Source organism: Aotus nancymaae, unplaced genomic scaffold, assembly GCF_030222135.1.
Source record: "Aotus nancymaae isolate 86718 unplaced genomic scaffold, 86718_ANA_hifiasm-v0.15.2.pri h1tg000058l, whole genome shotgun sequence".
NCBI lineage: Eukaryota > Metazoa > Chordata > Mammalia > Primates > Aotidae > Aotus > Aotus nancymaae.
The window spans coordinates 19723221-19740533 of NW_026988472.1; the positions used below are offsets into that span (position 1 = coordinate 19723221).

The 17313-nt window shown below is 44.4% G+C and overlaps 1 long non-coding RNA gene across 2 annotated transcripts; it reads right to left on the bottom strand.

Moving 5' to 3' along the window:
• Positions 1 to 398: 398 nt before the first annotated feature.
• LOC105714223 (uncharacterized) lies at positions 399 to 16971 on the bottom strand. Of its 2 annotated transcripts, XR_001106767.2 has the most exons (4): positions 16799 to 16971; positions 5731 to 5819; positions 4778 to 4856; positions 399 to 624 (listed from the first exon to the last, which is right to left on the bottom strand). It is a non-coding gene; the product is annotated as an uncharacterized LOC105714223 (long non-coding RNA). The 2 variants fall into 2 exon arrangements; XR_001106766.2 differs by having other exon boundaries at positions 4778 to 5819.
• Between the last annotated feature and the right edge of the window lie 342 nt (positions 16972 to 17313).

Consider the following 17313-nt stretch of genomic DNA (forward strand, 5'->3'; position numbering starts at 1 on the left):
GGGATTACAGGCACACACCACCATGCCCAGCTAAATTTTGTATTTTTAGTAGAGATGGGATTTCACCATGTTGGTCAGTCTGGTGTCAAACTCCTGACTTCGTGATTCACCCACCTCGGCCTCCCAAAGTGCTGGGATTACAGGCGTGAGCCACTGCTTCCGGCCTGTTGTTTGTTTTTAGAGACAAGGTTTTGCTATGTTGTCCAGGTTGGTCTTGAAATCCTGGCCGCAAGCAATCCCCCAGCCTTGGCCTCCCAAAGTGTTAGGATTATAGGCATAAACCATTGTGCCTGGCCAAAAATCCCTGTTTGATCTTGGAGGTGCTGAGGAGCTCTCAAAAATGTTTGCACTAGGGAGAGACAGGGTCGGGTTTGCCTTTCAGAAAGATCACTCTGATCACAGTGGGAGGTAGTAAAATAAGAGGTGGGGTGACCAGTAGGTAAATGTATTGGTCAGCTGCCGTAACAGAATGTAACAGGTGGTTTGAACAAACATTTATTCTCTCACAGTTCTGGAGGCTGGAAGTCCAAGATGAAAGTGCTGGCACGGCTGGTTTCTGGTGAGGCCTCTCTTCCTGGCTCATAGACAGCTGCTTCCTTGCTGTGTCCTCACAAGGCTATGCGCCTGTCGGGAGAGAGAGAGTAAGCTTTAGCATCTCTTCCTGTTCTTATAAGGACACCAATCCTATTGGATTAGGGCCCCACCCTTATGATCTTGGTTAACCTGAATTGCTTCTTTAAAGGCCCCATCTCCAAACGTAGTCGCATTGGGGCTCAGGCCTTCAGCATATGACTTTTAGGGGACAGAGGGGGCACAATTCAGTCCATAACAGTAAGTTATTGTTTCCAGGAGAGAGACAATGAGGAACTGAGCTTCAGCAGTGAGTGAGAATGAGAAGGCAGGAGCAGCGAGAGCAGATGCCCAAGAGTTAGGTAGGAGACAGGGAATGAGAGGGATGAGGGTGAGGAGCAGGCAGAGCTTGAGGCTTTTCTACAGATGCCATTGGTGCTCCAACCCATACCCTTGTGGTCTATGTCTGAGTTCACCTGCAGCTCTGCCCCCTATGTACACTGACAGCTTACCACCTGGGCTACCTACACCTCCCCGATGCTCTGTCTGAGAGGTTTCTCTGGCACTGTGGGAGCTGCTCAGCCGAGGCAATGGTCAGTCCCAAAGTTTCAGGGATTTAATGCTCCCCAGAACAATTCTCAACCCACGAGGGACACTGAGAAAACCCCACCTTCCCCATCCTTTGACTGGGAAATTCTCTTTTTTTTCCTTTAGATAGGGACGGTCTCACTCTGTCACCTAGGCTGGAGTGCAGTGGTGCAATCATGACTCATTGCCGACCCCACCTCCCAGGCTCAAGTGATCCTTCCACCTCACCCTCTGGAGCAGCCGAGACCACAGGCATGCACCGCCATGCCTGGCTAATTTAAAAAATATGCTTTTGTACAGACAGGGTCTCACTATGTTGCCCAGGCTGGTCTCAAGCTCCTGGCCTCAAGTGATCCTCCTGCCTTGGCCTACCAAAGTTGGTGGGATTACAGGTGTGAGCCACTGTACCTGGCGTGGTGGGAAATTCTGAGGCATGTTCTACACACTTCTTCAGAGGTTCTCCAGCAAGATTGAGGCTCGGTTGCCCACACATTCTCCAGGCTAGGCTCTTTTCCTGGTCTCACTCCCCAACCCCTCCTCTGATATCACCTCCCAAATGAACTACCTGCACCCGAGTCCTTGTTTCAGGATCTGCTTTGGGAGAAAGTCAAACTGCCACAGTTTGTGACTGGGCAGTGGGAGTCCTGGAGTCCAGGCACCCTGTAGTGGGATGGGGCTTGAGAGGAGACATGCCAAGTTCAGGTAAGGTCATGCTGAGACTGACACTTGGCCTGTGGGCTGCCTGTGGAGCCTGCCAGTCAGCAGTTGGCATATGCCACCAGAACCTGGAATGACAGCTAGGCTGTCCTCTTCCCCTGCTCCTGGATGGCCAAGAACAGAAGCTTGGTTTTCCTAAAAGCCACTCCCATAGGGCGACTGTGCATACAGTTGACTTTCTGAGGTTTGAGCTCGTGCTGATTGGGGTGGAGAGTTACATCAGACTCACGTAAGGAAGATAACTTGGCAGAACAAGGATGGCTGACCGTCCGTGTTCTCCTTTCACCATGCCACTGTGCATTCCTCACCAGCCACCTTCCTCGGTGGGTGCCTGTTGACTGCTTCCTCTCCCACCAGCCCACCTCTCCTCTCCACTCTTCCTGTTCATTCCTTATGCATAGGCATTTTATTGTCCTCATTTAGTGGTCGCCCTCTATAGCATACCTTTAGAGCCTCCCCTGCCCATTCAAGGTATTTTCCTAAACAAAGTCTATTTCCTCCCTAAAATGAACTCCATTACCAGCTGATCAGATAATCATCTCACCCTGCTACACTGCTATTTAAGGAGGAGGGCAGAGGCAAAGCTGCACATCAGGGAATTCACACAGCGGCTACTTGGCAGTTCGAGAGTGCCATCACATACATCATCTCACCTGATTCTTCCTTCATCCAAGTGAGGGAGGTCAGAGAGGGAAAGGCGTAAAGGATTGCTTGAGGTGGGGCTCCCAGGGGCGACCGGTGAGGGGGTCAGGGAAGCAGGGCAGGGATGTCTAGGGAACCAGGCAAAGCACAATCTGGGGCCAAGTCTCAGCCTTAACCTGATCCCTCAGGGCAGCACTGGAGCGTGAGTTATACCTCTGAGTTTAGCCTAACTTGAGGCAGGGAAGCTGGATTTTATGCTCCCATACCATTTGCTCTTTGACTAAGTGTCTCCCTGAGGGAGCATAAACTCCCAGGCACTTCCAGCTCTGCACAAACCGGGTAAAGCAGCTCTAGAAGCCCAAGGCCAGCTGGCTAAAGAGAATCACAGGTGTGGGCTGTTAGAACTAAAAGCACACAGAAGATGGGGGAGGACACACAGATGTCAGCAAAGGGATCTGAGGGGATCAGAGCCAAGCATGGGCAGTGTCTTCTGCCCTGGCAGACTCATGGTATCCTGAGTATTAATTTTCCATTGCTGCTTAACAAACTGCCACCAACTTAGATGCTTAAAACGCCTCCAATTTATTATCTCACAGTTCTGTAGATCTGAAGTCCTGGCATAATGTCGCTGGATTTTCTGCTCAAGGTCTCATTGGGTTGACATCAAAGTGTTGGCTGGGGCTGTGGTTCTCATCTGAGGCTTGGAGTCCTCTTCCAAGCTCACTGGTTGTTGGCAGAATTCAGTTCCTTGGGGTTCTAGGGCTGGGGCTCCATTTTCTGGAAAGCTATTGACTGGGGACTGCTCTCAGCTTTCAGAGGCCACTCTTTCCTTGCCATGTGGCCCCCATAGGCAGCCCACAGGGTTGTCTGCTTTCTTCTAGGCCTCCTGGAGCATGTCACTCTGCATCCCTCTTCTGCCACTAGCCAGAGAAAGCTCTCGGCTTTTACGGGGCTCACATAATAAGGTCAAGCCCACCCACAATGATCTCACTTTTGCCATATAATGATTATGGGAGTGACATTTCATCGTATTCACAGGTTCTCAGAGGAGAGGGGATTATACAAGGGAAAGAGTCACTGGGAGTGGGGGGGTCATCTGAAAATTCTGCCTACCAGACCCCGCATTCTTGCAGCTGTTTCTGAAACTAATCTAGTAAGGCCGGTTGCATGATAGTAGCTGTTTCAGACCCAGGTGTTGGTAGATTCATAGGCACTGGAAAATTCCTGGACCTTGTCCTGGTCTGCCAGTAGCAGTGGTTATATCACTGGATAGTCAGCTGACAATTGGCAGATGGTCCTTGGCGTCTGTCTTGTTTCCTGTGAAAATCATTCATGTGAGACTGGCAGAGGATCCCAGGGAGATACATTCATTCAGCATTAGCCATGTCTCTTACTCTTCCTGGTGATGCTTGAGGCCTGCTGGTTTGAGCAGCATGATTCTACCATTGTGGCCTCTACATTCTGATCTTCGACTCCCACTGTTGCCACCACTAACTGTAGCTATATTAGGATACCTCTGTACCCCCTCTTAAGTGTCAGGAATCCAGCGATATTCAGCACTCCCCCCACATTGCAATTGTATTTGGGATAGATAGGTTTGAACGTCCATCCTGTATTAATGTAACAGTAGCTGCTGCAACAAATAAACCTTCAAGACTGGCATGGTGCCTCATGCCTATAATCCCAGCACTTTGGAAGGCTGAAGTGGGTGGATCACCTGAGGTCAAGAGTTCAAGACCAGCCTGACCAACAAGGAGAAACCCCATCTCTACTAAAAATACAAAATTAGCTGGGCATGGTGGCACATGCCTATAATCCCAGTTACTTGGGAGGCTGAGATAGGAGAATCACTTGAACCTGGGAGGTGGAGGTTTCAGTGAGCTGAGATCATGCCGCTGCACTCCAGTCTGGACAACAAGAGTGAAACTCTGTCTCAAAAACAAAAAACAAACAAACAAAAAACAAAAAAACCCTTCAAATTTCAGTGTCTTAACACAACCAAATTTTATTTCTATTTCATAGAAAAGTCTGATGCAGATCTTTCTGGGTGGTATATGGCTGTCTTCTATGTGGTGATTCAGGAACCTGGGGTTCTCTCTTATGGCTCTGCCATCAGCTAGTAGCAGTGGTTCTCAAACTTTAGTGAGCAATGGAATCCCCTGGAGGGCTTGTTAAAACAGATTGTTGGGACCTTACCCCAGAATGTTTGATTTAGTAAGTCTGGAGTAGGATATAAGAATGTGCATTTCTAATGAATTACCAGATGTTGCAGACACTGCTGGTTCAGGGACCACACTGAGAACCACTGCCCTAGGGCTTGAATGTCCTTAGTTTCCAGTCTAAAAGGAAAGAGAAAACAGAGATGAGGCAAGCAGGTGTACTTCTTAAATGCCTTAGTCTGGGAGGAATAAACATTATTTTCTCTCTTATTCAATAGATGAGAGAACTAGTCGGATGGCTGGGAAATGTAGTCTCTGGTTGCACAACTGTATATCAATGGCAACTCTACATATGCAAAGTGGGGGACACAAATTTTGATGGAAAAGCTAGCTTTCTGTATTACCTTCCAGGTTAGGGTTGTTGTGAATTGATTGAGTTTTGTGGCCTAAAATCTCAAGTGGACACGGTCAAGGTTCAAGGCTCAAGGTGAGAACAATTTATTTTGTGCCAGGGACCTCCATGACACAGCTATTTCCATATGACATGGTCTGATGATTAGCTGCCAGACCCAGCCCAATCCTATGGGGTCCCGCATTTAAGCTCCAAGTTTTGAAGGACACACTGCTCTTCATTTTAGTGAAAGGTCCACCTGATTTTAGGACATCATCCCAAACCAATGGCTAGACCAAACCCATCAGTCAGACCTCAAAGATGCGTTAATGTTGGTGCCCACCCCCACCCACCTAGATCACCAGAGCTGATGGGCCTTGTACCTTCCTGCTGCCATGTTCTGTAACAGTGATGCTGTTCCCAAAGTGGGACACATGCTTTCACTCACCCTCAGGCTCCCATTCTGCTCAAGACCCTTGCAGCACCTGGCTGAGCTCCAGGAGACTATACATCTCTGTCTAGATCCAGCACATTCCCAACCCACGGTTGGTAAGATAAAACATTTGAATTTTCTCAAAGGAATAATGGATCTCAACTCAGCTTCCCCCCTACACCCCTGGCCTGGCCTGTTTCCTTGTTGACAAATGGCATTCATCACTCAACTGGGTGGTCTCCGCTTAGAGTACAGTCTGGAGATGACCAGTCATCATGGAAAGGTTGCCAATTTCCTGTGTCTGAGAGGGATTAACCACCTAGGAAAGAAAGAAAGGCATGTTTTCAGTTCTTGAGTGGGGAAAATATTAAAAACATATAAAAACAGCAATGCCAGGAGAACAATAAGGACCACTTCTAACAGAAATCCACAATGTAAAAGGTTCTATTCAGGCTTAGAATTCATGGCACATAATGTCAGATAATGGTAAAATAGTTCTTCATTATTTCATTGAACACACAGTTATTCAACTCTACTGTGTACGCTGAGTCATAAGGCTCCCTGGAAAACTACAATTGATAGGTTTACAGAGCCACAGAAACAAAGTGGAAGGGCAATTATTAATAATGATGATCTGCCTTGCTTCCAGATTACAAACTGATCCAACTGAAAGGTTAGTTGCAAATTTTGTCATTTGGTCATGAAAATGACTCCAGTTAGAGTCCTGCTCCTGGCATCAGAAAGTCTGGCTTTTGATCTCAGCTCTGTTGCTCAGTGGTTGGGTGACCCTGGGAAGTTCAGCTTTCTTCACTGTCCCTTAGACTCCTCATTTTGGAGATTTCTAAGGTTCCTTTCAGCTCTGAAAGCCTCTGGATCAGGTTTATTACAACTAGAAACTTACCTCTGACTTTGCCTTTCCTACTTATATCATCCCAGCAACAAACATGCAGATAAAGCCATGATCAACTTTATGGCTGAAACAAGGCACATTTATTGGGTATAGAGGTTTTGTTAAGGCAATTCAAGTTAACTGGACTGCTCCCCAAATGCCCAAAAGCATATAAAAAGGGGAATTTTTTAATGTTAAGAAAATGAAATAAGTGGTGACCAGTGAAATAAAGGAACTCATAGTTGAAGTAGTACCCTCTTAGTCATTGTGGATGATGCCAAAGTGGCATACTTATGTAGTTAAAAGAAAAGAACTCAAAAGTGGATTAAATAATACTTGAAGAATCTATTTTGTGAAGGGTACTTTATAGACATTATCTTGTGTATTCAAACCTCAACCCTTTTGTGATGGTTAATTTTTGGTGTCAACCTAAGTAATTTCAGGGATACTTAGATAGCTGGTAAGGCATTATTTTTGGGTGTTTCTGTGAGAGTGTTTCTGGAGGAGATGTGTCAAGAAACTCCGTCTGGATGGGAGGAATGTCAAGATGCCATTGTAGAATACGATTGTGGGATGTAGAATTGTGGGGCATGTGAATGGTGAACTGAGTGGGGGAAGATTTGTTCTCAACATGGGCAGGCACCATCCAATCAGCTGGGGATCCAGATGGAAAGAAAAGGCAGAGGAAAGGTGAATTTGTCCTGTCTCTCTCCTGGAATTGGAAACACCCTTCTTCTCCTACCCTTGGACATCAGAACTCCAGGTTCTCTGACCTTTGGACCCCAGGGTTTGCACTGCTGGCCTCCTCTATTCAGGCCTTGGGCCTTGGACTGAGAGTTATACTATCAGCTTCCCTAGTTCTGAGGCCTTTGGACTTGGACTGAGCCATATTACTGGCCTCCCTGGTTCTCCAGCTTGTAGATGACCTATGATGGGAGTTTGCTTTCTCCATAACTGTTCGAGCCAATTCCCCTAATAAATATCTATCTATCTATCTATCTATCTGTCTGTCTGTCTATCTATCTTTCTTTCTTTCTTTCTATCCATCCACCTGTCTATGTATCTGTCTATCTAGCTATCCTTTTGGGTCTGTCTTTCTGGAGAACCCTGACTAATATACCGTTAAAATAGGTTTCATCATCCCCAGTTTACAGATGAAGAAATTGAGGCTCAGATAGAATTAATTGCCCAAGGACACCCAGCTGGAAAGTAAAATAGAGCCATGTCTTCCTGATTCCAGAGCCCATATATGTTTTTCTCATACTCAGCATTACCTCTCTGGTTAATGACTTAGTAGTACTACTAAAATATAAAGGCAAGAGTATTTTTAGGTAAAGACCAACAGAAGAGATACTAAGACAGAGTCTCAATTATGAAGGAACAATTCCATTCAGCAGGCCAAATATTCTGCCAGGAGTTTTACTACCCCAAGTAGTGAAACTTAGGGCAGTGGCTAGCCCTTATGATTGCTATATTTAAAAATATGTGCATGAATGTAAACCAGTATGTTTATCTGTCAGAGATACTTAAGTAAAGAATATCAATATCACTGCCAGAAATCTCAGAAACTGGTGGATTTCATATTTGCTTATATAAATACATTTTTGCTTCTAGTTCTGGAAATATTGTGATCAAGATAACCTGAAAACCCATTTTCCTCACTTATCTAGAAATAAACGAATATTTATTAGAATGAATAGATGAGCACACAGGAAATTGACAAGGATGTGAATGGAAACGGTACTGAAAATTAGGGCAGTGGGCTTGTGAATGATTATGTGACTGCCTTAGGGTGGGGACAAATAGGGAGAGACATTAGTTCAGTACTCTAGGCCCTTGGATCATTTAATGTCTACTTGAGGTCCTGGGAGGGGTGGGTGGGGTGACGAGGAGTTGATGCTTTGAGTCCTTGTAAGGCAAAAGTTGGACATGTGATACATACATTCTATAAAAGTGGAATCCTCTGTATGAGGGTAGATTAGAAAAAAGTCCACTCATTGACCCAGAGGGGTTTGTCTGTTGTGGTCTAGGCTACAAGTGGAAAACAAAATAAATGTCTCCTGAGAAAGTTTTGACCTATATCTTAAGAGGGTTTGGAATTAAATATATATTCCTTATGTGGTCCTGGAGCTCCAAGCTCAGAAATTATTATAAAAATGATAGTGAAACCCCGGACAGCTTGGCAAACACACAAAAAAAACTTCACAGAAGGACACTCCATTGATCAGGTCTCGTAAAGTTCCTACACATAAAACCATGTTTATGATGAGCTCACAATTCAAAAATATAGAACAATTGAAGAAAGAATTCACTACGAGCAAGAGACAGCAGGATTAGACACTCACTTGTCTCTATAAGCAAAAAGCAAAACAACAAAAAACTAGCCTGGCATGGCGGCCTGTGCCTGTAGTCCCAGCTACTTAGGAGGCTGAGGTGGCAGGATTGCTTGAGCCCAAGAGTTTGAGGCTACAATAAGGTATACTCTTGCCACTGCACTCCAACCTGGGTGACAGAGTGAGACCTTGTTGCTAAAAGATATATAAATAAACAAAAAGGTAACAGATGCCCTTCTACCAAGTACGTTCATATCAGTCTAGAGCAAAATTCTAGGGATATCAACACAGTAGCAGGGTGGGTAGAAACAAGAAAGATGTTAGAGCATGCTATAGTAATTTTCTTGTTCTAAGGAAAATATATCTATTTCAGTTGTTACATCCATATAAAAATTACTCTAAAATTTAGCAGCTTAAAATAACCACAATATTTTATTATCTCTTATAATTTCTGTGGGTCAGGAGTTCTGGAAGGGCTTAGCTGAGTGGTTCTGGCTTGGAGTCTCTCATGTGGTTACAATTAGACTGTGGCTGAAGCAATGTGGGAAACGCACATTGCGATGCCCAACTAGCACCCCCATTGCTACAGCTCCCTGTTGTTGTTGAGCTAAAACAACAGGGGACTGTAGCAACTGAGGGCTGGTTGGGCATTTTTCTCTCTTCACATGGTCTCAGGGCCTCTCCAGGTGGCCTTTCTACGTGGGCTATTTGGGCTTATAGCATGGCAGCCTCAGGATAGTTGGACTTTAAAAATGGTGGTTCAGGGCTCCAGCCACCAGTGATCTAACAAGCAAAGTAGAAGTTGCATCGCCTTTTTGGACGTAGCCTTGGAAATCATAGAGTGTCACTTACACTGCATTCAAGTTACACTCAAATTACAAGCCTGCCCAGAGTTAAGGCAGAGGATATACCCTCCACCCATAACTCCGTCTGGATGGGAGGAATGTCAAGATGCCATGGTAGAATATGGTTGTGGGACATAGAATAGTATTGAGATGGGGGATATTGTTGGGGAGATCTTTGGAAAATACAAGCTACCACAGTATAGGTATTGGTAAGTTTAACAAATTGATTGATGGTACAGGTAATCACCATAAAAATAAACTTAGAATGTGTAGCTTATAAACTAGCAGAGAAACATTTGATATTGTCAATAGTCTGAAAAAAAGAAAACAAAAAGAAATTATAGTTAGTAGAAAATGGGAAATAAGATGGTAAAATGAATTCCTAATGGTGGTTACAACAAATACAAGTGGGCCAAACTCACTGATCAGGTCCCAGACTGCTATTTTCTACTTTCAACTATTTTATTATTATTATTATTATCATTATTATTATTATTATTATTGAGACAGGGTCTTGCTCTGTTGAGCAGGCTGGACTGCAGTGGTGAAATCACAGCTCACTGTACCCTCAAACTCCAAGGCTCAAGTGATTCTCCCATCTCAGCCTCCCAAGTAGCTGTGTCTACAGGCACACACCACCACACCTGGCTAACATTTTTTTTTTTAGAGATGGGGTCTTGCTATGTTGTCTACACTGATCTCGAACTCCTGGGCTCAAGTAATCCTTCTACCTAGGCCTCTCAAAATTGCTGAGATTACAGGCATGAGCCACCATGCCCCTGTTCTATTTTGTATTCTTAAAACTAAGGAATACAGAATAGCTGAAAGTAAATGAATGGAAAAAGATATATCAGGAAAAATAAATTAAATAAAGCTGGGGCAGTTATTTTAATATCAGACAAAATAGCATTCAAAACTACAGATATCATAAAGGACGAAGGGGAATGGTACATGTGGGGAAAAGGAATAATAGTTCTAGAATATATAACAATTATGAAAGCACATTTATTCATGTAGATATATTTGAGACAGACTCTTACTCTCACCCAGGCTGGAGTGCAGTGGTGCTATCTTAGTTCACTGCAATCTATGCCTCCTGGGCTCAAGCCATTCTCCCACTCTGCCTCCTGAGTTGCTGGGACTATGCATGCACCCACCACCCCCGGCTAATTTCTTTTTGTTATTGTGTTTTTTGTAGAGATGGGGTTTTGCCATATTGTCCAGGCTGGTCTCGAACTTTTGAGCTCAAGCGATTTGCCTGCCTCAGCCTCCAGAAGTGCTGGGATTATAGTCATGAGCCACTGCATCTGGCCAGTAAAATTTATTGAATGCCTATAATATTCTAGGCATTGCTGTAGGTTTGAAGGACATAGCAGAGACCAAAACAGACAGAAATACTTATCTTCATTAGAATTTACACTCCATACATTTATCGACACAACCTCAAATATTTAAAACAACAATGGGCAGAACTAGAGAATAAAATAGATTAACCAGGAAGTGTAGGTGGAGATGTTAAGATTCCTGTCTCTGAAAACTGATGAATAAAGGAGACAAAAAATAAAGCTACTGAAGATGTGTACCACACAATTAATAAATTTTAACCAGTGGATAGGAATAGAATCTGACACTCAACCAACAGATTACATATTCTTTTTGAACGCACATGGCACATTTACAAAATGAGAGAAAGCAACTTACCAAAAAGGCAATCTAAATAAATTCCAAAGCCTCAACATCATTCGGGGCTGGGACCCCCTTTTTTTTATTCAGCCCAGGGACTTCTCTATCAGAACTTTTCAAAGGCAGAGCAGGAGAAGGTTGAATAACTCTGCTCTCTGAAATAATCCACCTCCCACAAACAAAATCAAAATCCAAACACCGATAACCATGGCCTATAGCAAAGAACAAGACTGTCCATATATATATATATTTTTAATGAAACTATCTTCTGTTGGCAGGGTCTGCCCCTGCTTCTCTTTAGTTAGTTCTGTTCTTGCCTTTGTTCTGGGTTTCTCCTCAGGAGAAACAAAATGGTGCTCAGCCAGGAAGGAGAGAGGCTTTGCTCTCCTGAGCCCTAAGCAGGATTTCTGCCCAATACTGGCTTTGAGAGTGGTTGCTTGGTATAGCAGGGTGGTAATGGTGACAGTGAGAGTTTTCCTTGGCAGTGAGCTGAACTCTCTCACTTGAGAACAAGGTCATCTGCTTTGTAAGTTGCCCTAGTCAACCTCCAGGTCTTAGGAGGAAATTCTGCTACCAGCTACTAAAGGCATCACCAGAACTTCACTAACAGAAATCAGAGACTTCTTAAATCAAAGCATCCCAACTTTTATTAGCAGGGAAGCTGTCTCCAGAAAGCCCTCTGGGTTAGACCCCTTCCTTAAAGTGTTGACATAAAAGTTCATCCTGTCATCAATGATTGTTCCACTTAGGGCAAAATTTTAGACCTAACATTTACCCTCAACCTCTTTTTTTTTTGAGATGGAGTCTCGCTCTGTCGCCAGGCTGGAGTGCAGTAGTGCGATCTCGGCTCACTGCAACCTCTGCCTCCTGGGTTCAAGCAATTCTCATACTTGAGCCTCCCTAGTAGTTGGGATTACAGGCATGTGCCACCACATCCAGCTAACTTTTTGTATTTTTAGTAGAAACAGGGTTTAACCATGTTGGTCAGGATGGTCTCGATCTGCTGACCTCATGATCTGCTCATCCTGGCCTCCCAAAGTGCTGGGATTACACGCGTGAGTCACCGTGCCTGACCACCTTGTTTCTTTAATTGCAAAGATTCTGTCTCCACTTCCTAGATCCACTTTTGACATACATTTTCAGGGCCAGGTCTGAGCATTTTTCTTTTACCCAAATTTTTATTTCGAAAAAAAAAAATCGCAAATAGATGCTTGTTTATAAAAACTTCAATTAGCAATGCCCCCTTCTCACGTTGTTCTTGGAAAAAACTCCAAAAAACCCAACTCACTAAACCAAAGCTGAGGCAGACAAGCATATACAGAAATCTACATGATGATTCTGAGCTTATTTCTGGATAGTGGCCTTTCAGATGTAATTCTCAACTCTCACCCACATATTTAAAAAATGAATGAGTCTTTTGATTGGCATTTGGAGTATTGGAACCTGAATCCCGGCTTTATTTTGAAAGCCTGTTCCCATTTGTATTCACAGGCAAGCTTTGCGCTCTGGCTCCATCCTTGCCTTTTGACATTTAGGTGTTACCTTAGGTAATAAGTGGCCCAGGTTTTAGTCTCTGAAGTGGAGGTGGGATACCTCAAACTTGCTTCTGCCTCCTCCTGGGTTACCACTCCAGGGTTTTCACGGGTATAGCTCTGTATTTAATGGCATGTAGTAGTTAATTTGGTTTCATGTTTGAAAACCCTATAAAAAACGGTCTGTTTCCACAGAATCTTCTTGAGAGTGTTCTTGTAAGAATGGACTTCAGCTAATGCACCCATTTTCTCAGCAGCTGCCTACTTAATGTGACCCCTAGTCTCCATTCCAGACGTTTCTGGTGGATGTGGGTAACATTTTCAGGGCCATTTCTGCATAATTCTCTCCTCTTTCAATTTTTATTTTGAAAAGTTTTAAACATTCACACAGTAGAAAAAATAATACAGGAAGCATCCATATGCCCCATGCCTTGATTCATGAATTATTATTGTGCTGTATTTGCTCATCTACCTTTTTTCTAAACAATTTGAAAGTAATTTACAGGCATCATGACAGTTCACCTCTATATATTTCAGCCTATATTTTCTAAGAAGAAGGACATTCTTCCACATAACCACAAGACCATTTTTATATTCAAGGAATTTATAACAATAGAAAAATATCTAATGCATAGGCCATAGTCAAATTTTGTCAATAGTTCCTATACTGTGCTTTGTAGCATGTTTTTTTCTGATCTACAATCCAATCCAGGATCAATAGTGCATTTAGTTGTCAGGTCTCTTTAGCCCTCTTTAATCTGTTTGTCCAAGGAAGCTGCCTCCTTTTGATGGGAAATGGTATTTAGAAACCAAAGACTAGGTGTGCTCATTTTGAGCAATTTCTTTTAAGCTGGGCTATGAATTGGCTGTCGAGGGAATGATGGTTACTTACACTTTTGTCAGAATTCGCTCATACCTTTCTGCCCCATTTTCTACCGACTTAGGAGGGTGTTCTGGGAGTCCTGGGTGAGGGATGTGATAAATGAGTTTGGAGCCAGACAGACATGGTCTGATCACCTGCCTCCCCTACCATATGACCTCCAGAAACTTATATAAGGTCACTAAACCTGTTTTTTCATCAATGAAATGGAAATCAATATACGAATCTCACTGCTTTGGGGTAATGATTCAGTGAGATAACATGGCAAAGTTCTCTGCATAATCATAGTCCACATAAATTTACTGAGCATGTCTTCTACTGTGTAATGTGCTAGATATAGAACAGTGAACAAAACTGGGCATGATCCCAATTCTTACAAAGTTTACCATTTATTGGGGGAGCCCCACGCAATGGCTGTCTGGTTCAGGATATACTCATACTCCAGATGAAAAGGCAAACCCTATATACCGTATTCATTTTGATATCCTCCATGCCTAGCACAGTGCCTGGGCACATAGCAGGAGTTTAATAAATGTTAGTTGGATTCTTTTGGAACTGACTTGAGGACAAGCCAACTTCAGGGATTTCTTGGAAACTCAAACTTTATTTGGACCCTTAGCAGCGCTCAGAAACTGAGTGAGCTCTGTACTGGATCTCTATTGAGGAGTAGCCAGGCTTACAGGTATTAAAAAGATATGCACTGGAGATTTCCAAAGAAACCATAAGTCAGGTCCCAAGTTTTATTCATCAGTCAACAGGCAACTATTTTCTGAGGGTATACTATGTTCAAGACACTGTAGAATTAGAAATGTAGAGAAGTGGAAGACTCAGTTTCTGTTCTCAAAAGCTTAGCCCGACAGAAGAGAAAAGCACAGATACATACGGAAAGATAGACGCAGAAAGGTATGTGTTAAGTGCCCAATGGTGATCCAGAAAAGAGAACTCTCTGTGGGAGAGGTGAAAGTGGGTGCTAATAGATTAAATTAAGTCTTGGGAGTATTGGTAGGCTTTAGATAGGTGAAGGGAAGGTTGGCGAGTGTAGGTCATGAGAACCACCCAAGCAAAGCCGTGGAGCTGGGTCTAGAATCGGGCCAATCAGCTTGGAATAAACAAAGATTGGGTTGTACTTCTTGTCTTGCTCAGAAAAGGGTACTCAGTCACTAAGATGAACCATGGGCAGTACGCTCTAGAATAGTAAGTCCCTCACCATTATTAAATCATCTACCTAGAAGAAGGATGAAGAAAAATGTTCTTGATGGCAGTTTGTAAAGAGATAATCAAGCTAAACGGTATGTTCAAGCAGAAGCAGCTCAGATTAAACCACATAGTGTGTGGTGAAGATCAAAGACTTGAGTTATACAGCTTGGGATCCAATGTTTTATCTATGTGACCTTAGGTAGGTTCCTTAACTTCTCTGAGCCTCGGCTTCCTCCCTTGTAAAGTGTGGATAATAATGGTATCTACCGGAGAGGCAGGTGACATCATACATAGAACAGCACCTGGCTCACAGGACACCGAATACATTGTGGGCAAAATTCCTTATCACTAAGATGTTCCAGAGGCTCCAGTCCCTGTAATGATAGATGCCAGAGCTGAGGGACCTTCATGGCATGTCGTCCATACGCTGTACTTGCCAGGAGGCCACTGAGCTCAGCATTATACAGGGACAGCAGATCTAAAGCCCGGGCTTGGACTCTGGGGCTCGCCCCCTCCATCCACGGCTCCTCTGCCTGAGAGCAGATGGTAAGGAAAGCAGACAAAGCCAGACAGAAGAAGCAGCAACTTGCTCTTGAAAGGGCTGGCAGCCCCCCTCTCCCTTCCCAGCCTCACCCTGGGCCGGGAGCGCGTGCTGGGAAGAGGATTAAATCAATGCCAATTCACATCTCTCCAGAAGCTGGCTCCCTGATCTGAACTAATAAGCAAATCATTAGTGAATTAGGGCTGGGGAGGGCTCAGCGAAGCGCTCCTTAACTCCAGCTGTAAGACAAGCGTAAAAGCCCCAACCCCTTTCCTTAGCGACCTCAAAATGTTCACACCAAGGAGATTTTCTGTGTTAAAGCGACAGTCAAACCCTCCCCCAGCCCCAACTCTGCCAAACCCCAGAAACCCTGGGAACTAACATGGGCAGCCAACACCATTATTTCTTCCTCCGAATGCTGGTTACCAGACCCTGTGCCACAAATCCTCCCGTTTTTCCTAACAGGCCGCAAACCCCACGCTGTCTGTGGCACCTGGATCTACAGGACTCTGGAGCCCTGCAGGCCAAGATGTCACCCTACACCCGCCCTCCCCCCCCGCCCCCCCCCCGTCCTGGGCACAAACTTGGGCCCACTGCTGATTTCCTGGTGAAAGCCCATTATCTCTCATTTACATCTAAACTAGCTTTTCATACTATTTTAAAGGCTGCTCCTCCCCTTCTGTAATCTCCCTGCGAATGAATTAAAAGTTGATTCTTGAAACCCACAAATCTTGGGGGCAGTTTCTTTTTCCTTCTTATTTAAATCATATGCTGTTTTGGACTAACCCTTTTATTTCCTCCCAATTATGATTTCTGGTGTGTTTTCCAGAGCTTTACAACATGGCATCTGATTATACACAAAGCTTCAGAATAAAGCCCTGTTTTTCCCTTCATTAACGACACAAAGGATGGCTGTGTGATCCACACAGCACTTTGTGATTTAATGCAGCTTTACAGTCTAAATCGCACCCGGCTTGGGCAAAGCAGATTTGGGAGTGAATCAACGCATTTTCTTGCTGCCAGGAGCTCCCTTGCAGATTCCAGCAAATTCTTTCACCACACGGAATTAGCATTTGATTAAGCTCTGCAGACACGTTCAAACTTTTACCACTGAGCGCCGGCAGGGCCGCAGTAATCTCCCGAGAGGGGGAGGCACCAAGTGCAGCCACTGCTACTCCTTCCCCCATCCCCAATGGGCATACTTAGCAAAAAAATTGTGGGAATGGTGGGCAATGGATGGCAGGTTGAAGGGGGCGTACCAGAAAATGTGAGGGCACCAGAGAGCAGCGTGGGGGTGGAGGGGCTGAGGAGAAAGAACATCACATGCATACTTGGGTCGTAACCACCATTTCTGCCCCAAAGTTGCCCTAGACAGGCTCTCTCTGCCAATGTGCTTACCATAAAGGCGCTTTGATGTTATAGTTCTGTGACCCAGGAGCAATGTTACCTTCAGCCAAAACCCGGAGCGGCCATATATCCGAGGGAGTGGGGAGGGTCTTTTTTGGCGCCCCTGCCCTGGCCTGCGGTCTTGTTGGTGGGGTTTGGTGCCTCTTTCAGCCACCTCCACCTAGGAAAGCTCGTGATTCACTTCCAGGAGGGCTGCGAGTTATGCCTCCCAACAGCCTGGGTTTAAAATCTAGTCCGTTTCCATTATGCAAATATGAGAAGCGGAAGTTTATCAAACTGGGGCTTTGTACCTAGAAAGCGGGCGTGCCAGCATTGGGGACTATAAAGGCTTTATTGCCACAACTTTGGGGTGATTGCTTTGCTCACAAATGCCAGGAGCACGATTGAATTATGCAGGTCTTCCCAAACAGGTGGCAATAAAAACTTTACAGCCTCCCACACCATCACATATTTTGTTTATGCCTCTTAGGTGTCTTATTTTGTTAGATTTTTTTTGACCCTTCTGT